Source organism: Ursus arctos, unplaced genomic scaffold (genome assembly GCF_023065955.2).
Source record: "Ursus arctos isolate Adak ecotype North America unplaced genomic scaffold, UrsArc2.0 scaffold_21, whole genome shotgun sequence".
In the NCBI taxonomy this organism is placed as follows: Eukaryota; Metazoa; Chordata; class Mammalia; order Carnivora; family Ursidae; genus Ursus; species Ursus arctos.
This window is the reverse complement of record NW_026622886.1, coordinates 23,540,030-23,565,686: the sequence shown is the minus strand read 5'-3', so window position 1 is coordinate 23,565,686 and position 25,657 is coordinate 23,540,030. Positions and strand designations below refer to the sequence as shown.

The following is a 25,657-nucleotide window of genomic DNA, read 5'->3' as shown; positions in this document are numbered from 1 at the left end:
TGCTTTGGGCCTACAAAAATGGCACATTTAAATGGTCCAAAGGGTCCTGGGTTTTTTTGTCTTTTTGTTTTTTGTTTTTCTGTCTAGGAGATATCATCTACAGTTTAAAAACTGACTAACGCTCTGTAAACACTGAGTCACAAAGAGTGAATCCTGCCACTAGCCGGGATGGAGCCAGTATATGTTCTCAAGACCCACCCACCCCCTACTTAAAATATGTGATTGTCAATTATCTGCAAGGGTAATTTCAGAGCACAAACCTTCTTTTTTAAATAAATGAAACATAGTGTTATTCTGGAACTATTAGAAGAACAGAAATAAAAAAGACTGTTAAGAAGGTTTTTAAAATTGTGGTAATGGTTGCCCAACTCAGTGAATAAACTAAAAAACATTGAATTACACACTTTAAAAAGTTGAATTTTATGGTATATCAATTATATCTCAATAAAGTGTTTTTTTGTGGGGTTTTTTTGTGTTTTTTAAATAAAAGAGACTAGAGCTACAGAGTGGAAATACAAATGCACTTTGTGGACCATTCTGTGGTTCCAGGAGGAGGAGGAGAAGCACGCTACTTGCCAAACCCCAGACATCTGCCTGCTTGCTGGCCAACCCTCATGGTATCATCCCTGAGAAGATCGCATGTCACAGCTCACATCCTTGCCAAGTCATGAAAGTAAATATACAAGCAATATGAATAACCTCTGGTATTTTCAGCACGATGCTCGAACTCTGGAAAGGGATCCCCCGAGCATTCCTAACTGAAGCATGGTAAGAAGTGTCATCTTTACAAATGCCATCTGAGTCTTTGTGGGAAGGATCTTTTTCAATCCACTTGTCCAGTCAAGTTCACACAGCTGGTTCTAGGACATAGAGTAAATGTAAGAGTTACCTGTAGGCAGTGATTCTTCACCTGAGGGGGGGTGGGGAGAAAAAGTTAGGAATCCCAGATGAACGGCCAGAATGCTCAGAAAAATGTAAATAGGCACAGACCCAATTTTACACATAACATCAAAGGCCCAAGAGCCTTTGAGTCCCTTCCGTGGACTCTAGATTAGGAATCCTTTGGTCTATCTTCTATAGCATGTTCCCACTGCATTCCATGAGAGTATTTTAGAGAAATTTAACACTGAAAACGAAACACTGAAATCTGAGAGAGACTCTAAGGAGGCTGTCCCTTTCCTTCGCTATCACAAATACACTGGTCTTTAAGTTCCTGACTAGAACCTATGGCGCCTTCAAATGGGATGTAAATGGCACCTGACAATGAGGGGAAAGAGGCTGGTTGACTAAACTCATAATTCCCTTATGTTTTCATTGCCTCTGGCTTCTCTCCCTCTCTCCTTTTTTTTTTTTTTCTTGTACATTATTATTCTCTTCCTAGGTTTCTTTGACATTGCGTCGTTCCTCCATACCTGGGCAAGCATGTATAGTTTAAAAATTGTTTAGAAGCCCTATTTTTATTTTTTTAAGTTTTTATTTAAATTCCAGTTAACATATAGAGTAATAGTATAGTGTGTAGTTTCGGGAGTAGAATTTGGTGATTCATCACTTACATACAATACCCAGTGCTCATCACAACAGGGGCCTTCCTTAATGCCCATCACCCAGTTAGCCCATCCCCCCTCCAGCAACCCTCAGTTTGTTCTCTATAGTTAGGAGTCTATTTTATGGTTTGCCTGTCTCTTTCTTTTCTCCCATGTTCATCTGTTTGGTTTCTTAAATTCCACATATGAGTGAAATCATATGATGTTTGTTTTTCTATGACTGGCACATTTCCCTTAACATAATACACTAGTTCCATCCATGTTGTTGCAAATGGCAAGATTTCATTCTTTTTATGGCTGAGTTATATTCATTGTATATACACACCACAACTTCTTTATCCATTCACCAGTTGATAGACATTTGGACTCTTTCCATCATTTGGCTATTATTGCTAATGCTGCTATAAACATCAGGGTGCACGTGTCCCTTCAAAACAGTATTTTTGTATCCTTTGAATAAATACCTAGTAGTGCAATTGCTGGATTGTCTTACTAGATATGTCTCTGGAGGCAAGGGAAACAGAAACCCTATTTTTAATAATAGCCATTATTATTAATAACAGGTTATTAATAATAGCCATTAACAATTGCAATCTATAACAAAAGAAGTCTAGAGAGAACAAGAGCTCAGTAGTTTCTTACAACTTACATTACCTGGCTCTGATCATGCAGAGTATGGGTCTCAAGACAGGTTTTACATGTACTTAAAAGCAACTATTTTTTTTTTTAAAAAAAGGGATGAAATCAAAAGTGGTAAGAATTTGTTAAGCACTCATTGTATTCTCAGCCCTATGTTTAAATGGCATGGAGAACACAGAGGAAAAATAGCTTCTTCCGTCAGAGAACTTACTAGTAACTGAGAAGACAAGATGGACAAATACAAGGCAATGAAAGAATGAAACAATTGGCTCTAAGTATTCAAATTTATAAACCATTAAAAAAAGTTTCAAATAAAAAGAGAAGTGTTTTATGTTCTACAACTTGCTTGCACTGAAAACCAAGACATGATGAATATTGCACTGAAGTAGCCAAATCTGGGGGAGGGGGACACCAACAATCACCAATAAGCATTATTTTCTGGCACTCCGCACAACTCCATGCCATATAATATATACTTAAAAAAATGAACAAATGATGGCCCTTGTGCATAAGTCCCTCACAATCCAAGTTTGTTTTCCAATTGATGAGGAAGAAAAAATTGCCTTTTTTTTTCCTACTTGAAGTTCCAACAAGTATCCAAGGAGAAGTCTGTTCTTGCAAAATTCTCAACCAGAAACAGAAACATTTCCATCAAAAATATAGCAAATAGGACTGTTCTCCTGAGATTTCTAACCTAATTAGTCAGATGAAAACACCTTTCAGATATTCCTTTGCTAATGTGTTTAGAGATGATAAAAAATCGTGGAGTTTATTTTCTCCTCTGCTATCTATGGAACACAGGCTGTGTCACTTGAGGTAAAAGCAGGCTGACAAAAATGAATTTGTGGGTCATTTAGGAAGAAAGCAGGACTGGAATGAAAAGAAGGGAGCCCAGACTAATTCTCAGAGATTCCCAACCTATTCTCATATAATTTACATTAATGCGCGATGGTTTGTATCTCTAAAACAAATTGCAAGACTGAGTGGGTAGTTATGAGTTGGCTGAATAAAGTCAATGGAATCAAATAAGATTTTATTGAAAGATCTTTTGTGTGATAACAACCCAAACCTAGGACCACAGTCAGTCAATGATGTTACCTGAAGGGGTGGCACCGTTTTTTGTTTTTTTTTTAAGATTTTATTTATTTATTTGACAGACAGCCAGCGAGAGAGGGAACACAGCAGGGGGAGTGGGAGAGGAAGAAGCAGGCTCATAGCGGAGGAGCCTGAGGTGGGGCTCGATCCCAGAACGCCCAGGATCACGCCCTGAGCCGAAGGCAGACGCTTAACGACTGCGCTACCCAGGCGCCCCCTGAAGGGGTGGCATCTTGAATCCAGTGCTCACATTGCTCATAGGTGCCAGCCCCAGACTTCCCTCCAAACAGCCAGGCCCACTTTAGCGTCTTAGGCATTATACGGACACTTCCCATGGACAGTGGTCTCGGAGTGTGTGTGTGTGTGTGTGTGTGTGTGTGTGTGTGTGTATGCACGTGTGTTCTACTTTTTATTGCAGCATCACACATGCACATAGAAAAGTACCTAAAATGTACCTGTACTCTTTGACAACTACTTAAACAAATAGTCCAGTCCAGGTTAAGAAATAACCTTATATCGGCTCCCTGCGTGCACCTCGTCCCCAGAGACAAACACTATCTTTACTTGTGTTCATAATTTTTCTTGTTTTTCTTTATAGTCTCCACTACTTATTTACGCATTTCTAAACAGTATGGTCGGATTTGGTCTGGTTTTGAATTTTATCAGAAGAGACTCATAATATAGGTGGTTTTTATGCCATGATTCATTTGCTTAACCTTGCAATTGTGACAATTTCCATGGTGTTGCCTGTAATTGTTCGCTCATTTACATTACTCTTTAGTATCCCAATGTAGTTATCCATTATCTGGGGGCCCCGAGGCAAACATTTCTTAAGGGTATGTTCTTGGAATTGCTGGGCGATATGGTTTATATATTTTCAGCTTTCCTCTATAATTCTAAGCTTTCTTTCAATGTGATTTCACATCTTAATTATAGCCCATCTGGTCAGTGTATCTGTCACCTCAATTTTCATTTTTCTAATTGCTAATGAGGTTGAGCACTTTTTCTATGTCTACTGGCCTCCATCATTTCTTAATTTAATAATCAACATCTCACTAACTGGGACTTGTCTTTCTTTCTTTCTTTCTTTCTTTCTTTCTTTCTTTCTTTCTTTTCTTTCTTTCTTTCTTTCTTTCTTTCTTTCTTTCTTTCTTTCTTTCTTCTTTCTTTTTGTGTATGACACATTCCTATGCGGCAAGTAGCCTGATCATTTTCCAATCAATTTGGAAGGATTTCATCGCTGTGATTATAAAACAATCATACCAACTTTGCTTCAGTTTTAACCAGTCGTTGAAACAACCTCCAAAAGATGGAATGTTTGGAAGGGGCGGGGTTTGTTACATCTACTGCCTGACGTGATCAATGTTTTCCAGTCCTAGCCTGTATCTAGTCCTTAAACTTATCATGGTGAAGTTGTACAAGGATAAATGATGACACTTGAACTCCACTGCCACAAAAAGCAGCCTGTTTAGTACAGAAATTGAGGACTTAAGATCCATCAATGCAGGGCATTATGATAGTAGCTTATTGAGTTGGCTTCTATTTTCTGAGTGGAATTACAGACTTCGATATTTAGGGTAACACTAGTATTCTCTTCTTCTAACTGAAAGAGCCCTAGAATGTTGGAGTAAGAAAGATGTAGTGTGCTATTCTGTTTCTTACAGAGACATTCATTAGCTATTTACCTCCATGCCCCAGATGGTCAAGGGCAAGCTACACTGTCAGTAATAAAGAGCATTTTCTGAAAGAGTCTCTATTTTGCAGAAATGTGGCCTGCTCGGGCTCTGCATCTGCATAACCTTGAATGTGCAGAGCGGTGCCTCCCTGTACCTGGTGCTAATCTTTTAATCCTCTTAGATCATTTGGGTTATTGTCCTCATCTACCTGCTCTCATTGTCCTACTGCAACTCACAAAGATTCTAGCAAGTACTAGGAAATATTTTTATAAACAGAATTTTAGATTGCTAATTTCTGTAGATATAAACTCAAATGAAGTTATTTTCATTTCTTTCTCAAATCCCATGGATGTATATCCATCTTCTAGAGGTTTTTTTCTCCTTTATGAAAAAGAAATTTCCAAGACCTACGCACCAAATAAGTACGCTATTTAAGTACATAACTCTAGAGGATACACATGAAAGTCAAACTATTCAAAGTGCATGATTGCACAGAGAGCAAAAACCTTGTTCAAAGGCTTGAATCTGCTGGGGGCTTTTTGTTTATTTTGCTTTTTCCTGTCCTTTTCAGAGTGAATACCAGACATACCAGGGAGCACTAAATTCGGTCTATAAAGGAAAAATACTTTGTGTGAAATGTGATGTAAAAGCAACTGGCCAATTGTCACTTAGATGAAAATAAAACCAATTGTTTAGCCCAAATGAAATAAGGAATTCAGTCAGAACAGTCGCTGCGTCTGGCTGCTGTCTCAGTGTCTTCAAGAAGCGTATCAGAGAAGTAGAATTGCCGCAAGTACATTAAGGCATTGACTCTTCATCGGAGGTGTCTGCGTGAGGCAATTTTCCTAAATGGGTAACTACTTTCAGATTTCTAGCAAATGTTTCTGACAAGGAGAGTTTTACTTTATTTTGTATCGCAATATGTTGAACTATTCTTTCGAAATCCATTTCACGTTTATAGGAGACATGATAGTCAATACAACACTCCTAGTGCCTAGCACAGTGGTAAGTACTTAGTACTAACATTCAAATTGTTGTTGAATAAGTAAATGAATTTTGTAGCCTACAAGGTACTTCATTTGAAGGTTTAATTTGAAAAGTATGGTATACTCATTGTTTTTAAATAAAGGTATATCAACTTTTCAGTTTAGTCATGTTAAAGCTTTGTAACCAAGATGGGTCTAACAGCAGAACAAGAGAATCTTTCTTAGAGTTTCTCCCCAATAGCCAGCATAAGCTTCAACAATCCAGTCAGTAGATTTTAAATTACAAAAATAAAGACTGAAGCCTTGTCTCTCTCATTTATTTGAAGGGGAAAAGTCCCTGTAATATCATTTACAGGAAGGAAAAGTTAGCCTCGTTACCCAAATGCAGATGGTATATTGGAAAGAACATGGAGACACTAGCTCCACTCACATTTATTCAACAAATATTTATTGAAAACCTATTTCATGCATTGTGTCAAGAGCAAGCAAAGTAGAAAAAAAAAAAAAAAAGAAAAAACAAACAAACAAACCCAGCTCTGGTCACTCTTACCTTTGTTTCGAGTGTTCCATTCAGTCTTGTTTTCAAAACTCATTTTTACCACTTACATGACTTTATACAAACTAGGTTCCCAAAGTCTCAACCCAACCTGTCATTTGCCTGTTTTTAAAAAGAAACAGATTTTTTAAATATTGCACTTGTATCTTAACTTCCCTGTATGAGAAAACACAGTTCAATCTGGATCCTAGTGGCAATTCACCCCCAATTTCAATGAGAAATTGAAGAGTGATGAGAATTGTGTCAGATACGACAGTTCATGGCCCATGGAAATGAGGTGGGAAGCTCACTGTTTAGCTCCTGCCACATGGATATTGCAGGTCCAGTGCTACAATCCTCTCCATTTTTCAATTTTTCAGAAATTTAGGTTTATGCTTTAGCAATGGAGAAAAAAATTTTAAATTTTGAACACTCTGCAAAGGCAAACAAAACACATTTGGTGGTCAGTCATGGCTTGTGTACTCCCACTTGGACCGCCACTAAACATCTACCCCAAAATAATTTTGTTGTTTGTATATGTGTGTTTGTGGGGGGAGGTGGTGGTGGTGAGCAAATCAAGGGCATAATGTCCTGTAGAGTGGAGAAGTAGAAAAGAAAATAATGTTAAAGAATGTTTAGTTCTACTAAAATTTGAGTTCACATGTTTCCTTGCTTCTTTTCATTGATTGAAATAATTTATAACCTCTAATTATAAATTAATTGAGATTATTTAGGACTTTTACAGTGACTTCCCCTCCTTATGAAACCTGCCATGGTAGAATTTATTAATTTGTTACATGTTATCTAGAGAAGTTTTGGTGGTTCTAAACTTCTCCAAACCACCAGAAGAACATTACAAAATCACTTCCATATGCTCCAATTCTGCTGTCGAGCTTAATTGCTTACTTCATAGAAGGGGTCTTATTCCAGTTAGTTTTGTGTCAACTTGACTGGGCAAAAGGATGCCCAGATAGCTGGTAAAAGGTTATTTCTGGGTTTGTCTGTGAGGATGTCTCTGGAAGAGATCAGATTTGAATTAGTTGACTGAGTAAAACAAGATCATCTTCACCAATGTGTGTGGGCAACCCCATGAGCCAATTTCTGGAATGAATGAATGAATGAATGAATAAATTAATAAATAAACAAATAAATCCTAGTTGTATTTTCCTGGAGAACCCTGTCTAATACAAATTTTGGTATTTTGATGAGATTAACATTTGAAATGGTGGGCTCAATGAAGTAGGTGACCCTCCCCAATATGGGTGGGCATCATCCAATCCTATTCAGGGTCTGAATAGAACAAAAGGCAGAGGAAGGAGGAATCCATCCCCTTTTTTCCTGCCTCACTGATCAAGCTGGAACATCTCATCTTCTTCCATTAAATCTGCTCCCCAGGTTCTCAGGCCTTCAAACTGGGACTGAATTACATCACCAGTTTTCCTGGCTCTCCAGCTTATAGATCATGGAACTTTTCAGCCTCCATAATGACCTGAACCACCTTCTCATGATAAATGTATCTAGATCTAGCACTACATCTCTATTGGCTTTGTTTCCCTGGAGGACCCTGACTAATACAGGTTCTTTTCTGAGCTAAAGTAAAAATGTCACACATCAGACTGACTCTGGCCAGCCCGGAGAGCTGGCTGATTTCCTGTCTCCCAGACTGCTTGACGTCATACAGCGACCATCAACATCTCTATTTCACCAATGTTTGACTCTGGACATTGTACATTTTGAAGCCCTTAATTAATTTTTGTTTTAAAAGGAGCATGTTTAGGGGCTCTTGGGTGGCTCAGTTGGTTAAGTGTCTGCCTTTGGCTCAGGTCATGATCTCAGGGTCCCAGGATCAAGCCCTGTGTTGGGCCCCCTGCTCAGTGGGGAGTCTGCTTCTCCCTCTGCCCCTCCCTCTGTTCATAGTCACTCTCCCTCTCTCTCTCTTTCTCAAATAAATACATAAAAAATCTTAAAAAAAAAAAAAAAGGAACATGTTTACCGTTCTTCTTTATACATATGCGTTTAAGTGAAACCTGGTCCTGAACTTACCCTTTTTTCAATTTCACTTGGTCCAATACTTACCTAAACTTGATTACTGAAAGAACAGCTCGAGCAAGAATAACCATTCCTAATCACCGCCAACTGTTTAAAAAAAACTCAAAGTATTTCAAATCAATGACCTGAAATGACACTTAATAACTAGGATTTCTGACAGTCTACAAGAATAAAAACGTTTCTTTTCTTCATCATTACACCACGTCTGTCTGTATGGTGGTGAAATGGGAAGGGTTTCAATGACTCAGTTTTGTGAAACACCAAAGGGGGACCGGGAAGACAAGCGAGCACAAGGAAACTAAGAAAGGTCTATGAACTTCCTTATTTCAAAGAAGCAGAAGCACTGAGAAATGGAAGCCAATCTCCATATTATCTAGAGGACTTTCAGCTCTCTCATCTTCCAAACCAGTGTTAACTTTTTGATACTGATGAAATCATCTATTAATTTCCAGAAGAGCAAACACTTGGACATATATTCTGTAATGGAAAGATGGAGGGGATATGGATAGATCAAATGGGAAAGAATCAGGAGGGTAATTTTTTAAAGTACATGCTTGGCTTTGGCAGGAACCTCAAGCTTTCATGTAGTAACATTGTATTTCCTTTCCTAATCAAGTCTGGATTAGTGGAAATGAAAATGAGTTTCTGTTTCCTAAGCCACTGAAAACAAGGGAGGATGGCTTAGAGCATCCTTCTGGCTACAGCAATTGCTGTTTAACCAAGGGCAAGCCACAAAGCAGAATCCCACACTCCGATAATCTGGAGCTCAATTTAACACACATTCTGCATTAAAGAAATCCAACATCATGACTCAGAGAACCCAACTCAAAAGCAAGAGCATCACCTTCCTTCACTCCCACCAAGTGAAAATAAACTGGAGAATGGCTAGGCTCCAAAACAGTGAGGTGCTAATCATCATGGTTTTCGTCTCTTTTACAGGAAATGATATGGAATCCGACGCCTGCACGTGCCTTTTCAGGAAATTGCTCATCTGTCTAATTAAGCTCTTCTTTCTCCACAGGTCTGCGGATACACTGAACAGACATATGGCTTCCAGAAAAGCTTCTTGCCCTCTTTCTGTTGGTCACTGGAAATTTCTGATGTGATGGAATCTCCTTAAAGTGGAGTTGTGTTTTTTTTCATCTCCATTTTAAGAAGATTCCATCACCTTCTATTAATCACTGGCTACACTTCACTGACACTTCATTAGAAAGTGACATTTCCTATCCAGAAGCGCTTTTGAAAAAGCATAAATTAAAAGGCTTCATAAACCTTGTCACCAGCACGGAGCATCTCACTGCTCATGGACTCCAAGTTTATATGTGCTCAGGCAAGAATGTTCCAGCTTGTTTATTTGTTTTTCCAGTGGAATAGTTATTGTACTTTGGCCTCTGCTCCTTTCATAACACACCACAGAGAACCTGCCCTCTGTCCTACCTTCCACCAATGAACCTTGCTTTATTTCCTGTCCTTGCAAAGTTAGTACAATCTACTTCACTTCTGCCTCAATAATTTACCATTTCCTTCCTTCTAAGTCAGCTTCTTCATTTCAACCTCAATTAAAGAACAATGGAACAGACATTTATAAAGAGTCCAGTGTCAGATCCTGGGGACATGAAATTAAGTAAGACGAAAGTTTTGTCCTCAAGAAGCTTGCAATCCAGTGGGAAGAAAAATACAGAATGAACCCCAAACCTCACATTCAGCTGCAACAGGTGCAAAAAAAGAAAAAGGAAAAAAATAATGTCTTATAAACAGCATGCTAAAGCAAGCAAAGAGGAAGAGGCAAGACATCATTATCCTCTCTACTTATGAAAAAAAAAACTATCATAACTTTGAAATGCTTTTATACTTTGCAAATAATACTGTTTAAATACGTGGTCAAACATGTATAGTTAGAGAAGGGGGCTTAGCAAGTGTCCTCTTCCACCAACCTGTTATATCTAAAATACTTATAAGAAGAAAAACTGATTCTTATTCTTAAGTTATACTCGCACAGAATATAATGATAGGTGAAGTTAAAAGAAACAAAGATCATAGCCTTGAAGCCTATTGAAGCCAATAACCGCCCCCACCACCACCTCAAAAGGCACAGTAGGGTGATAACAGTAGAGGCCTAGAACCTAAGTCTCATTCAGTTTTACCCTCCCCTTAACCCACCTTGAATCAAAACTACACAACTTCTTAGATCTGTGGAAAGGCATCACAATAGAGATAATTATGGGCCTTCAAGCAAATCTCTGAATTTGAGATTTAACATTCCAGTAGTTCTGGAATGCTTTCGGCTCTATTCATGCACACCAAAGTAGTTTGGAAAGGATTCAGTTCATCTCTGAGCAACCCAAGCCTGGAGGTGCCGAACAACAGCTGCCACGTTTACAGGGTCAGAGCGGCTCCGGGCAAAGCCAGTTCCATTCCGTTCAACAATTAGTTGAGCCCGGGGAGTTCTTAGTCTGTGCGGCCTGCCTGATGCCCCCTCTCACAATTACCTGGCTGCTTCGGGAAGCAAAGAGGCACCACAACACAAAAACATTCACGGAGGAGCAGACTGATCTCTCCTAATACTCGTCACCACTTAGCCTTCACTTAGCCCCAGCTTCTATCTCCACCCATCACATCAATACCAAGTCTGACCGATGGTATCGTTGTAGGCATTTACAAGCAATGCGAATGCACTGCACTAGGTTGCTAGGCAGCAAACATCGCGAAAGTTGTAGGATTTCATAAGACGAATGAAAGTGATGTTGGAAAACTTCTTGGATCACACACACAAAAAATGAATTGGCAGAGGCGAATCTATTAAAAATTAATGAAGAGGAAATCAACAAGGATGCTGGTGTGATAGGCATGGCAAAAAGGAGTTATTGGATAAAAGGGAGTAAGAGAGTCCTTTAGGGTAACTGACAAAGCCCTCTCTTAAGGCACAAGAACTTCCAAGTGTAGTAATATTGCAAAACGTATACATACATTAAGGGAAGATTTCCGTACTGCCGTCACATAATTTTCTTAGAAAAATGAGGCTGGAAAAGAATGATCAGTATTTGATTCATCTCTGTTTTCTTAAAATGCTAAATATAATTTTTTTTTCCAGTAATGGATATAATTTTCTCTTTGTTGTACTGGCCATGTTAATTAAACTTAATGAAAATGGGAAACATTAACAAGGTTCTGGGCAAGGTGGACGCTATTTCAGGAGACTAGTTTGACAATATCTATCAAGATTTTTTTTTTAATTGAAGTCTAGCTGACACACAATGTTGCATTAGTTTCAGGTGGACAGCATAGTGATCCAACCTTTCTTTAGATTGTGCTATGCTCACCACAAGTGTAACTACCATCAGTCACCCTACAAGGCTATTACAATACCATTGACTATATTCCCAATTCTGGACCTTTTATCCCTGTGACCTACTCATTCCAACACTGGAAACCTGTGTCTCCCTCTCCCCTCCACCCATTTTGCCCATCCCCCCACCCCCACCCTTCTGGCAACTCTGTTCTCTGTATTTACAGGTCTGATTCTGCTTTTTGTTGGTTTGGTCATTTGTTTTGTTTTTTTTTAGATTCCACATATAAGTGAAGTCACATGACGTTTTCTTTCTCTGACTTATTTCTAAAGTGCTAAATACAATGTAATTTAGGTTTATTTAAATATAAGTAAGAACTAACAAATTATCACCAGGAGATTTTGTTTCCCTTTGAAGACACAGAACGAATCATGGTTCTTTTAATTATTTAAAAAACATATTTTAAGTAGGTTCATTTTCAGGAGCTTTAAATATATATATTTAAATGTACATATATATATATAGCTATAGATATAGATATAGATATAGATATATATTTACCACCTTTGGTAAGTTTGTATTTACAAGCTGTGCAATGTGGACGCATTTCCTGTTCTTTCAAAGCCTTAGTTTCAACGTCTGAGATAATAAAAGTAATCAAATGTATATAATAAATGTACCTCACAGAGGGGCCAAAAGATTTTATTTTTATAAGTAAAAATAAATAAATAAATAAATAAATAAATAAATAAATATATATTTACCAACTTTCCTTGGATAATGAAGACCCATTCACTGTTGCAGCCATGGCCCTTGCCCTGAAGAAGCTTCTCAAATCCTGCCAGGCTGCCTCACCAATCAAGTCACAGGTGAGTGCTGTGACAGCAACCGGAGCAGAGGGATTCATCTGAATGTAGCCCACACATACCCATGGTCAATTAACTTAGTGCTGATGGGAGGGTTTTGCTCCTTATTTTAACTAAGGCTTTTCCTATGATTAAAAGGAAGCCCTAGGCACTAAATTCATTTTCCCAGGACTAATGAAAGAACATCCATCAAAGAAAAAAGTCTCTAAGTGTTGAATTCCAGTTTATGAACCTCAGGTGGCTAAGGATGAGGTAAGGTCACGTGCAATGCTATGAAGCATATGTCAGCACGAGAGGATCCTGCCCCCGAATCAGCCTTTGGGTTGAGAAAACAGCCTTCTCCACCCCAAATGCCCTGGCCCTCTGGGCATGGAAATTTTTCTGGAACTGTATTGGAAAAGCACTGCTCTCTCCACCATAAGCTACAGAGCCCTCCACGGGAATCGATTTTCTATCAGCCCTTTTCTTCTGAAGAGGTATCCTTGTACAATATAAAGAGCCCAGATGTTTTGGAGTCAGACAGGCTGAGCTTCAAACTCCACCTTTGTATTTACAAGCCGTGCAATGTGGACGCATTTCCTGCCCTTTCAAAGCCTTAGTGTCGACGTCTGAGATGATAAAAGTAATAAAATGTACCTCACAGAGGGGCCAAAAGACAAGTGAAGCCACGACTCTGAATGTGCAACAATGGACAAGCTTCCCAGCGGGCATAGTTTTAAGAAGAAGGTCGTTCCCACCACTTCCCCCGACCTGAGAGATTTGGGGGAAGCATAAGCCCTCTGGCACCTGGCGGGAAAGGAGGAAGTGAGAGGCGATTAAGGGAGCGCAGAGGAGATGGAGAGGGTGAGGCTGACTAACCACAACTGCCTCTCCGCGCAGGGGTGAGGGATGAGACAGCCGTGTGTCACACAGGACACAAACTCAGTGCGTCTGACTCAGACTGGGCCAAGCTGCCCCGAGCAGATAATAAATACAATCCCCCGGAACTAACTCAGGGGCCTCAGTTCGGCCACTCCTGGCCGAGACGTTCTCTGCTCCCTGGCAGGAAACCCACTCCCGCGCATGTGCCGGTTGCTAATGGTTTTCTAATCTCAGTCTCAAACCTTTCATGAATGAGGTTGGGGGGGGGGGGGGGAGTGTGTGTGTGTGTGTGTGTGTGTGTGTGTGTGGTGTGTTTTAAGATGGTATATAAAAAGAGGTCTTTTCCAGAACTTGAAAAAAACAGATATTCAACAAAACACTGGCCAATGTTTATGTTAGTCTTTATCTTCAAGGTCTGAGCACTTTCATCTACAATCAGTCAACAAATATTTATTAAACCCTGAAACTATTTGCTGTGCCAGGTACGGTGAGTAACAGAGAAGAGGTGGAGGGTGACCGTGCAGACTCCACTCTCAAGAAAACTGCCATCAGCCTCAGCACGTGAGCCCTACCCCTGTGTGCAACAACCGGCCAAGGGGACAAAACAAAAACATCTATGCGCCGGTGTCGGCGTGCAAGAGTGCCTCCTGCCTCAGAGAGCCGTCGTGAAGCTCAGATACAATGATACATGGAAGGCTCCTAGCAGGAACACGTGTGTTGAACAAATTCATTTTCCCTTCCCCCTGGGAGAAATCTAGGGCAGAGCAATGTCAAAGCCAAGGCGGCAGGCAGTTACAAGGAGGAGGTTATCAACAGCTAATGCCGCTGTGAGATTTTGACAAAAAGGAAGTTACAACTGACCTTTTAGAGAACTGTTTCTGAAGTGTGATGAAGATCAAAGTCGGTTAATAGCAAAGAGTTACGAAAGGAAGGGATATCCAGGAGGTGTAGCCAACGGGCATAAAATACGACTTTGAGAGGCTTGGAAGGGAAAAGGAAGACAGAAAACCATAGGATCTAGTGATGGTCATTTGGTTTCTCTTTTTACAATACGGAGCTCGGTTTAAAAGGTTTGTCTACAAAGGGGGAAAGGATTAAAATATTCTAGAACCTTCCGCAGCTTTAATCTGAAGCCAACAAGGCAACCACATGGCATCATGTCTCCAAGGAACTCAAAAATAGGTGAAATCAATTCCTTTTTCTCTTTTTAATAAAAAAATTCTAAAATTAAAATAGCTTCCCCAGGATTTAAATAAAATAAAAAATATATTTATTTCATCAGAATTCAATAGAACAAAGTAGACAAAGGTAGAGGTTAATTAGTTTTATCTGCAGGAAAGTTAAGGGACTTTTGCCTAGGATCTTACTAATCTTTGTTAAAATTAATGAGAGTTAGTTTGTACTTTAAGCCAATAAACATTGACTTATAATATTGGATTTTTATATCCCTCCTATCACTGAGTAAATGTTATAGGAAATATAAGGCTGTTCGTGGCAAGCCTTTTGCCCTCTGGAGACTTCAACTCAATAGAGACAACAGAAAATGTACACACAAATTGTGTGTAAAGGACACGGTGACCGAGTTAATAAAATACTAAAGATACTAGGAGTAGAAAAGAGAAACAAGTTAATTCTGGGCTGGGGGAGAGTGGGGTTTTCCTGAAAGAAGGATGGATTTAAGTTGGGTTTTGAAGAGAACTCAGGAGTTTCTAAGGCAGGTAATGGCAGAGCCAAAGTGGGGTGAGGGGAGGCGCACTTCCACCGGAGTCCAGGGAGAAAGAAGGAACCAACAAAACCAAGGGTAACGAGGACGGCCAGAAACAAGACCCCCTGTGTAACAGCGGGAAGGGAGAGTTGAAATATCCTCTACCCACAAACGGACTTGCCTGCATGCAAGCCCTCTACGTGGAATATCCGCACCTCTAGGCCTTTCTGTCTCATTCATTATTGCATTCTTACTCACGCCACTGTTTCCCAACTTCACATTTCAGCTCGAGGGTCTATTTTTTTTTTCCCATTGTACTCATACAGCAAAAAGAGGAAATAACTCACCCAGCAGTGGGGATTTCTTAGTAGGGTTTAGAAGAGAGATGCTGGGGGTGGCTGACTCTGCCAAAATGTTTCCTTTTTCTCTTGCTGTTTGTCAGATATGCTGTTGAGCAACCCTGGTGAGTGTCATCAACATGCAATCTCATCTGATTTATCTTCCTTTACTCACTCAAACTCAGCCCTTTGCCCCCTTTTTTTCTGGCTCATTTAGAGTTTCACAACCTCTTACCTTTAATTGCTGAGTAAGTGTAACACATTGTGTCTCTGGCATCAGATATAAGCCCCAAGGAGGAGGCCTCACGGTCACAGACGTGGCTGGGGCTGTCCATTATGCCTTCATCTTTCGTTTTGTCATTATTTCATTTTAAAAATACATTTCTATTTTTCTCACAGATTCTGATTCAAAACAATACATTTTTGTGGCTGTCTTTTCCTCCAAGGCCCTCCCTTTTGAAATGTGGATGACTGAAATAAACATTCTTGTGAGCCCCAGAGAGCCCCTAGCCTCAGTCCCTCCAGAGACCCATAAAAAAATTCCACACCCATAAACCACTGATACAATCACAGGCAATGGAATATTTGGGTCTAATAGAATCCTAAAACTGGCTTTTAATCACAAAGATAGAAGAAATGAACCTCATTTGTAGGTCAAATCTTCTACAGCGTCCTAGAGGCAGGGCCACCATGGTTCCTACTTTCACCCCACTAGCACAGATATGGGGCCTTTATTCTTTATCCCCAAATAAACCTGACTTTCTATGGATCAGCCAAGAACACTCTCCCTTCTCCCCCAATTTCTCCTCTATGCATCCGTCTCGATAGGAAGATAAATGATTTGGGCTTTGACAGAGGTTTCTAGAGCAGAATTCCACATCCCATTGTTAAATAAATATATGAAGTTTGAGCCCAGTGAAGGATATGGCTGTGCTAAAAATGGCTAAATAACACACGAAAGAAAAAATAAGACAACACATTAATACTTTCCACAGTCTATAGCTTTTATAGACCCTGGCCCTGCGTGCCAGGTTTGGACTCACAAACTCAGGGGCAACAAGCATTTTTAAAGCATTCAAACCAGGAAGGACTGTAAATGCATTACAACGTTTCCAGGACCTTCCTTCACATCCCTGGATGCAAGTGGGCCAGTCTACCTATTATCTTTTTATATGAATATCTTCTCTTGCCCCCAAATCCTGAAAGGGTCAAATTCTGGGAAGTCACTGGTCTCTGTCAACATACAAAGGAAGCACCGGCTGTAAGATGTTTCCTGCCTGAGGCCATCTCTGCTCCCAGTTGCTGCTGTATCTGCACAGCCCGCAGTAGCACCTGGAGCTTAGCAGGAGTTCAGCAAATATTGTTGAATACGAAGAAATTGACAAATAGAAAGCCCTTCTGTTGGTGAAAGGTTCTCTTACGTGCCTACCTGGCCACAAGCAGGAACAAGTGGCTGCAACAACCAACCTCTATTCTCTCCGAATGCTTTTGCCATTTCCTTTTTTTTTTTTTTTTTTTAGGTTTCCAAGTGTTCCTAACCTTTTGAGTTCTAGCCTCGATTTGGCCCACAGGCACTAAGCAGACGAGCAACGTTTATGGCTAGCTTGGAATTAGACTGTTTATTTAAATGGCGTCAACACTTCCCCACCCTGGCTTATCTTGGCTCTCATAGTCCCCGGTCCTATGGTCCAGAGCTGCACGGATAAAAATCCGTATGTAGCATGTTGATATAAAAGAGAAACTATGTGGAGGGTTATGAAATGTGCAGCCAGGCTCTAAGATGTCTTCCAAAGGTCTCTGCTTCCTGACTTCCATGTCCTCATATGATTCCCTCTTCTTAAGGATGGGATGGACTTACAGCTGGCTTCTAACCAATTGAATACTGCAGAAATGATAGTGTATCAATTCCAAGATGTGGTTATAAAAGAGTGCGGATTCCATTTTGTTCTCTCTCTCTCTCTCTCTCTCATCACCTGCTCTGGAGAAAGCCAGCTGTCCTGCGGAACAGCCCACTGGAGAAGTTCTGTGAGGAAACCAAGGCCTCCAAGCCAACAGCCAGTGAGGAACTGAGGTCTGCTGACAACCACCGGTGTGAGCTTGGAGATGGATTCTTCAGCCTCAAGAAAGCCTTCAGATACTGCAGTCCTGGTCAACAGCTTGCCTGTAACCTCATGAGAGACCGTGAGCCAGAATTACCCCAGCTAAGACAGCCCAGTTCTCCGACCCACAGAAATGTCAGAAAATAAATGTTTGTTGTTTTAAGCTGCCAGATTTGGGGGTGGTTACATAGTTCTAGAGAACAATACATTAAACCGGAGGTCAGCAAATGCTTTCTCAAAGGCCAGAGAATAAATATCTGGGGATTTGCAGCCCTACAGAATCTGTTGCCTTCCTCAGTTCTGCCATTGCCCATCCGTACGTGAACGCACATGGCTGTACGCCTATCCACTTAATTTACGAAAACAGTCAGCCAGCGTGTGGGCTGTCATGTGCCAGTCTGTGCATTAAACCAGTGTATCTGCAGTCTGCGTAGTGTCTTAGGCCTCACTGTCCCGAAGCTACCCTATCAAGAAGCAAACACGGTCAATTCAGACCCCAGAGTTTCTTCTATAAAGTGAAGGGGATATCCTCCCCTATCATTACTTTTAAAATTACTATTAAAAAATGTGGTTGGGCTACTCTGGGTAAATCGAGTAAATGCAGGGTAAGTCCCTTCCAGAGGTGAAAAACAAAAATCCAGACCTTTTTAATCCCAGGAGAGTTTGGAAGGAGAATAAAAAGAGGCAGTCTGAGGAGAGAAGATGTTCAGCTCTACAAACCCTAAGCAAACATTATGGACAGAAATGAGGGAAATGCTTTAGATACATCCAGATAAGCACAAGAATCCTAAGAACTTCAGAACCGGTCACCCAATTTCCAGGATGTAGCGGAAGGGCTCAAAGCTGAAAGAACTCCCTAGCCATTTAGACCAAAGTGGCACAAGATAGCTCAGCGTTGGTTAAAGGGGACTGAAATAAGTCTTCTGGCTTCCCATGGACTTGACACAGAATACAGAAGGTACGGAAGTGCTCACGTGGCCCCACAGTAGCCACAGAAGTGCTAACACCCCTTGGTCAGCAGAGTCCGGGGCTGGCTAAGGACGGGACCTCAATGACCAGAGGCAATAGCAGGTCTAATATAGGCAGCAAGGGAAGAGACTAGATTTTTATTTCTTTTTCCTCTCTGGGAAAAAAGTCTGCATCTTACTTTTTTTCTCCCCAAAGTACCATTGTCCTAGTGCATGCTTATAGGTCAGAAGGACCAAGCCATAAACCAGCACATTTAAGAGGCCAACAAGCAAAATTAGTGGAAACAGATCCATAACCAGAGGTTTATAGATAAGCCACTTCTCCCTCATTCTCAAGAAGATATATGAGCCCCTTCCACCCTACTGGCCTACAGGCCACCTTGAGTAAAACAAAGAAAGGGAAATTAACTCTGGGAGTACAAACATTTACAAAAGAGACCAAGTGACCTCAACACACCACAGTTTAAATCAGAAGGGGTTGAAATACTTTTACTTGATGAGTTCATATCGTTTTTCCTGCTAGCCAGAGGGATGGGGGTCTCATGAGAAAGTTTATCTCAACTATTGTATTAGTTTTCTCTTGCTGCCATAACAATTGTCATAATCAAGGTGGTACCAGATTTGTTACCTTACAGGCCTGAGTCAGAAATCCAACATGGGTCTCACTGGGCTTACATCAAGGTCTCGGAGGCTATTTCTTTTCTGGAGAATCTATCTTCATTTTCCAGCTTCTAGAAATGGCTTGCACTCCTGGGCTCCTGGGTCCTTTCTCCCATCTTCAAGGACAGCAATGTAGCATCTCCCTGACCATGCATTCATCATCATATCTCTTTCTGACACCCAGTTTAGAAGAGTTCTCCATTTTTAAGGGTTCCTGTGATTAAACTGGACCCACCTATGCAAGGTAAGAATGTACAAGTTCCATCTGGACATCTTTGGAGGGGGGGCACAATATTCTGTCTACCACAGCTATGGAAAATAAAAGAGCAACATTCCATTTCAGTGTGTGCTATCAGTAAATTTGGGACCCTGATGATAATAGTGCCCGATATTTAAGTATAATTTATATCCTGCACATATTGTAACGTAGAAACTTTCCAAATACAACACATTCTACATGAGTAGCTAATTCCTTAAATTTCTCAACTAACCTTGAATTAAAATCTAGGAAAAAAATACATAAACTATGTCTATTGGAGGCAGCAACCTCACTCAAAAAACAACAAACAAACAAACAAACAAAAACCCCAAAATCCAAACCAAACCAAAACAAAACAAAAACTAAAAAAACAAACAAAAAATCCAAAAACAAAAAACCAAGGGCACTTACAAATTTTCACCTAGCCAAAAGCACATTGCCCTGTAGAATTCCAAGCAAAAAGGTACGAGCCATATGTAACCAGTAAGAGGTAGACAAGACTCTTCAGGGAAAGGATCTTAAAAACCCCCTAAAGCCCTGGTTTACTTCGATTAAAACCTAATAAGTCAGTATAACCTGTTATTAAATTAGGCAACCTAGTTAATTACTGAATGGCATCAAACATGCCAATCATACAAGAGACTCCTACCAGAATAACACAAAGTGTTAAGAATGACACTATAAATTATGTGCACTCTAAATGAACTACCAATGCCATTAATAAACATGAATACATGCATATTGCTTGGGAATCTTACTACGGTTTTTTGGAGTGCTTGTTTTTTGTTTGGGGGGCTCTTTTTAGTTTTCAGATGAAGACTATTATCTAAATTGAAGCTATATTATGAGAATTATTGCTATTTTTTCTAGCCATCTATTACTAGAATTTTTTCAAAGATGTTCAAGAATAAACTATTGATTCAAATAAAACACATCCATGTTGTATATGACTGCTTTATCTCAAACAAGTTTTTAAACATAGGGTTTGCCGTAAATTAGAACAGTTCCACAGAATGGTGTTCCAATATAGAGAAGGGAACAATGTACTTGGCAGTGAGCATTTAGAAATTACTTTGGAGAAATTAAATGTTTTGGGTTGATACTGGCTGTGGTCATCATTGGTGTCAGGTATATTGACAGACTTGTACTTTTCTGAGGTTTATAGCCACTAAAAATAAGCACGTTTTTTAAATTAGAAAATATCCAGCTTAATGCAGTCACGTGACGGCCAGTTTTCACTGTTGTTTTGTTATTTAGCACTAAGAGGAATTCTCCTCAGACTTCTCCCAAAGCTTTCTTTTCAGGCAAGCTTTTACGCATTCTACAGAAACTTTCCTCAGAAGGAGGTAAAGGATCAACACATACTTTTTAATTATTACCTACATTTCTGCAACTTTTCAGCTTCTTCTTTGTCCAGTCACCTGAAGGCACACAGAGACTGATGCAATCAGGTCATTGGACAAAAACTGGTCACTTACAGTGAATGAGATAGCATCGTGTGGACATTTATTGTATATGAGATACCTTCAAGTAGCCAGACCGAACATGGACACAACGAAAGAGGAAGGTTACAAAGGAACGTAAGAAATGTAGAATTAAACATTGGGGAAAGGTCAAGGAAGGAGAAATGGTTCAATTGGGGAGGAAGGATGAGTGAGCCATTTACAGACAGGAGGCTGAAATGATTGAGGGGAAAGGTTTATCAGCCATCAGGAATAGCAATATAAATTCTCCATTTTGCAGAGAATCAGAAGCTAAAGATACCTCTATCTTTAGCAAAATGCAGCAGACACAGATCTTCATGACCACACGGAGTAATAGAAAGAACACAGGTTTGGATATAAGAAGACATGGGGAATGAGGAGTGTGGTCCTGTCACCACAGGGTCACTGACAATCTTAGTACCTTGAAGAAATTACTTCACCTTTGTAAGCCTCAGTTTAACATTTTGTAAACATCCATAGATAGAAAAAGAAGTTGGCAGCATTGTTTGTATTTGTAAGCAAGAAGTGTAGCTCCTGGCACAACATGTTATGTTTGAAATTAATGTTAATTATTTTATCATTATAGATTTCTCCCTAGCAAAGATACCACAGAACTAAGTACTTCCTTATATGTAGATAAATTTCCTCTTTTAAGATTACTCTGCATCTAACTTCTAAATTCTCTTTCTAAAATTAACTCTGGGATCTGGAGACTAGAATAATAGAACTCTCACATGACATTTTTCCAGGAGCAAGCTACTGAAAAACTGCTAAATATAGAACACGCAAAGAAGCGGGATATGGAAAATCATGGACATATAGGAAAATTATAGCTATAAAATTTCAAAATCACCTTGCAAAATGCCAAATGCTGGAATTTCCTATAAAACTTAATTGTGTTTATTTCAAGGAGAAATATTTTGGAAAGCTGGGTTTGAGAAGTTCCTCACATTTTGGCCTACCACTTCCAATTATGCTGGAAATTCACTATCAGTCCTCACACTGGAGATGTATCATTATCTAAACAATCATTTCCATTTCACAGAAATCCCAGGACTGTTTTTCTAACAATTGAGCCATAACAGTGCTGTTGCCATGGTTACCAAGAGTTCTAATTTCAGTTCCTCAATATGCATTTTATCATGTAAGATTGTACAATGCTTCAGAACAGGCCACTCTTAGTTCCACATGCTCTTTCTATTATTTTTCTCCAAGTTTCTCACACCCAATGCCCATTTAAGCTTCCTCTTTTGCTCATTTTTTGACTAAAGTTTGTGTAACCAACCTTTACAGTGATCATGTTTCTGGCCAATAAATTCAAAGCAATGGAGAAGTTCAGGGACAGAAATTAGACAGAGATTACAAGAATCAGCTCCTCATCACTGTCCATGGCCCTAGATTTAGCCATAATCATGGCGGTAAGGAAAAGAACCACATGAATCCTAGACGATGGGGTCCTCAGTGATTCAATGATGCCATTTTATCTCAGATAAATATCTTGACAACAAAGATATTTGATGCTCAGAGCTCTGAGAAGTGCTTTCTCTAGAGATTAGAGTCTTACACTAGAGTCCATAGAATGGACTTCAAAGGTGTTCAAATGCCTGAAATTATGTGTAGAGGGGCTTATATGTGTGTGTGTGCTTGTCACTCCATGTAACTGAGGGAATCCAGCTGGGGAGGTGGGAGGGGAATGTCCATAGCCTTAATCAGATTCTCAGAAACATGTGTACAGCAGAGATGGTTTAAAAGAACACTTCTCTTGGACAAGATCTGTGTTTTAAGAAAGCACTTGGAAGGCCCAAGTTTTTAATAAAAATTGTTTGGTAAAATTAATATTATATCCTCAGTCATTGAGGGGGTATTAAAATTGGGTGTAAAATTTTTGGAAAATCAATATGAAAATGTGTAATAGGACTCATAGAGATGTTCTTCTTGGATCCAGTCACTGTATGGTAAGGAATATACTTTTAGGGAAAAATTCAAGAAGGCAAAAAAATAAAAAGATACTCATTTTGATATTATGAATGATAAGAAAAAATTAGAACCCAATATTAGAGACTGGTTGATTAAATAATGTGACATTAGTGCAATGAAACATAAGGCTACGACTAAGAATATTCTATAGGAAAATATAAAACATTTATGATGACACAGTAAATGAAATCACAAAAAAATGTATGAGTAAAATGATTACAAACTATTTACGCATTTGAATAATCATTTTCAAAATAGTTGTACTAAAGTAATGAGATTTGTGTGATTTTGTTATTTTAAAATCCTCCCAAATTTTGATATCCCATCAGGCCAATGTTGAGTTAAAAATAAGACAGAAACTTCTGTTTAAACGTGACAATTTGAAGATACATTTTTGATCTTCACTTCCTTCACTAAAATGACACTGGAGATAAGGGGAAAAAAAGAAATAAATATACAAGGAAAACAAGGACAGAGAAGGAAATGGCAACATCAAAATTTTGGAATCTGCGAAGCCAACAAATGAGGATGACTAACATTAAACAAGGGGGGAAATTAAACATACACCCGCAATGGAATAAAATCAGGAATAAGCTCAAACCTTGGAACATTTCAAGATCAAAGACATCTTTTACATCTAAAAGAGAGGTAAAGATAGTGGCTGAAACAGATACATATTTGACAGCAACTTCTGGATCAGAGCCAAAAACAAGTAGACCCATTCCCTGCCCAGATTCCCCTTTCCCAACCTGCTCAGTCAGAGAACTTTCCCTTCCCCACCCAACAAAAACTGTTCTTTAGAAGGATCGAAGCAGAGCAATCTTATATTATGAACAGCTGAAGTCAGAGGTGACATACTGAAAATAAAGCATTTAAGTGACATATCAAAGAGTAGGGTCCCTCGCCCCATCTTCACTCAACCTCCAGAATGCACCAACAGCCAGGTTAGATCCCCAGGCAGGAAATCTTAGGATGACCAGCCTGTGAGAAAAAAATCTACAAATACTGATGGTTGTGGTTCTCCCAATAAAACAACCCAATCAAATCATGCTGGAATAAAGCCCATCAGATCTTCCAGACAGCTTTTTGGTGCATCAAACTTAAGTATAAATGGATACCCACAGGACACAAGGCATTTGAGGAAAACTTTGAGCGTAAGGGGCAGCAACCAAAACAAACAATAAAAGAGAAACTGGGAGAGATGAGACAGGGTAGAGACAGAAAAATTCTTCTCCAAACAAATATTCCCAGAGAGATAAGAAAAGATATTGCAGTCATAGAACAAAGTTCTTGAAATTAAAAATCTGATATTAGAAGTTTAAATTGTAGGAGTAGGATTAGAGGGTAAAGTGGAGACAGCCATCTAGAAAGTAAAACAAAAGACAAAGAGTTAGAAGACAAGAAAACAGACCAGAATGTCCAACATCTAACCAAGAGAAGTTCTAGATAAAAAGAACAGAGAAAAGAAAGGATAAGATTTTGTTAAAGAAAATAATCCAAGAGAAGTTTCCAAGAACTGAGTTTGAGGGACGCCTGGGTGGCACAGTCGTTAAGCGTCTGCCTTCGGCTCAGGGCGTGATCCCAGTGTTCTGGGATCGAGTCCCACATCAGGCTTCTCTGCTAGGAGCCTGCTTCTTCCTCTCCCACTCCCCCTGCTTGTGTTCCCTCTCTCGCTGGCTGTCTCTGTCAAATAAATAAATAAAATCTTAAAAAAAAAAAAAAAAAAGAACTGAGTTTGAAAGTGCCCATCAGATTCTCAATACAATAAATAAAGAAAAATCCACATCAAGGTGTAAAATCATGAATTTTCAAAATACCAAGAGTGAAAGATCTCAGGTCTTCCCAGAAAGAAGCAGATCAGAAGCCAAGAATCAAAATGACCTGATTTTTCAAAGGCAATCCTAGTGGGAAAGTAATGCTTTGAAAATTCTAAGAGAAAATGGTATAATATATTGAAGTCTATATCCAGATAAATTATTCATCAAGAGTGGATGAATAGGCTTGAAAGGTCTCAAAATTGTACTTCCCATGCTCCTTTTCCCTGGAACTAGTGGAGAAGATAAACCAAGAAAGAGGAACCAGGAGATGGGAACCAGGAAACAGCGTCCAGCACAGGAGAAAGTTGGAGGGAATTTCCATGATGATGATGGTGAAGGGGGATCCCAAAGACAACAGCCGTGCAGCTAGACCTGGGAACATTAAATCTACCCATCCAAGAGGGATAACGTCAATGCTTTTAAAAGAATTTAAGAGATTTTTTAATATGTTCGAACGCATTGAGAGAGGATTTATAATTCTGGCAAAAAAGTGTGGTGTTGAATTGAGATAAGTAATTGGAAAATTAAACATGTATTGCATGGTGCACTCGGTGTTATACGCAACTAATGAATCATCGAACCTTACATCAAAAACCAGGGATGTACTGTATGGTGACTAACATAATATAATAACAAATATTATTATAAAAAAGAAGGAAAATTAAACAAAAGGAAAAAACTAGAAATTTATATGCAAAAGAAGAAAAAGAAAATTTAAATGCAGAAGAAAATAAAAAGAGAATACACTGCATAGTTCATCTGTGAATGAAGTCTCTAAGTTATAAAAATGTAAATATTGAATATTGATTTAA

The 25,657-nt window shown here is 39.4% G+C and overlaps 1 long non-coding RNA gene across 9 annotated transcripts in view; it reads right to left on the bottom strand.

Moving 5' to 3' along the window:
* Positions 1 to 15,787, bottom strand: part of LOC113256193 (uncharacterized) — an 83,419-nt gene extending 67,632 nt beyond the window's left edge. For 4 of the 9 annotated variants that reach the window (XR_008960824.1, XR_008960827.1, XR_008960823.1 and 1 more), the window contains exons 1-2: positions 12,576 to 15,787; positions 700 to 11,544 (exon numbers count right to left, since the gene is read on the bottom strand). This is a non-coding gene — a long non-coding RNA (uncharacterized LOC113256193). The remainder of the gene's footprint in view (positions 1 to 699; positions 11,545 to 12,575) is intronic. The other 5 variants (XR_007189676.2, XR_008960826.1, XR_008960825.1 and 2 more) reach the window with 5 other exon arrangements.
* Between the last annotated feature and the right edge of the window lie 9,870 nt (positions 15,788 to 25,657).